This window comes from Mandrillus leucophaeus, unplaced genomic scaffold (genome assembly GCF_000951045.1).
Source record: "Mandrillus leucophaeus isolate KB7577 unplaced genomic scaffold, Mleu.le_1.0 Scaffold107, whole genome shotgun sequence".
NCBI lineage: Eukaryota > Metazoa > Chordata > Mammalia > Primates > Cercopithecidae > Mandrillus > Mandrillus leucophaeus.
In genome coordinates, this window is record NW_012098876.1 from 4,527 (window position 1) to 5,166 (window position 640).

Sequence of the window (640 nt, forward strand, 5' to 3'; positions counted from 1 at the left end):
GGGTCTGTATCATTATCATCCTGTTTTACAAATAAGGAAATTGGCTGGACACAGTGGCTCACGCCTATAATCCCAGCACTTGGGGAGGCTGAAGCCCCTGTCTCAAAAAAAAGGAAACTGCAGCACAGAGAGGTGAAGTAACTTGCTCTAGATCACACAGGACATAGTAGGGCTAGGAATTGGACCTCAGTAGTTTGGTTCTGAGAACATGTTTCCCACTTTCCCTGAAGTGCTATCCAGGAGGAGGAGGAAGCATACACGTGGATGCATCACAAAGAAATTAGAAAGCAGCAAAGTGAAAATCCAAAGTCCATGGAAAAGAACCCACCGTTTGCCTGACTTGAGTGACAGGAGCCTGTGTTGGTGGGACTCATGTGCCTGGTGGTGTCATCACTGGGCCTGTGGCTAGTGTTGATCTTCTCAGGTGGACAGCAGGAATCTTGTCCAAGTAGGCTCCTTGTCCCAACCAGTTAGTGTGGCACAGGAAGAAGGCTTCTTTCTTTCTTTTTCACTTTACTTTCTTTTTTCTGAAATGGAGTCTCACTCTGTTGCCCAGGCTGGAGTGCAATGGTGCCATCTCAGCTAACTGCAACCTCTGCCTCCCAGGTTCAAGAGATTCTCTCACCTGTGCCTCCTTAGT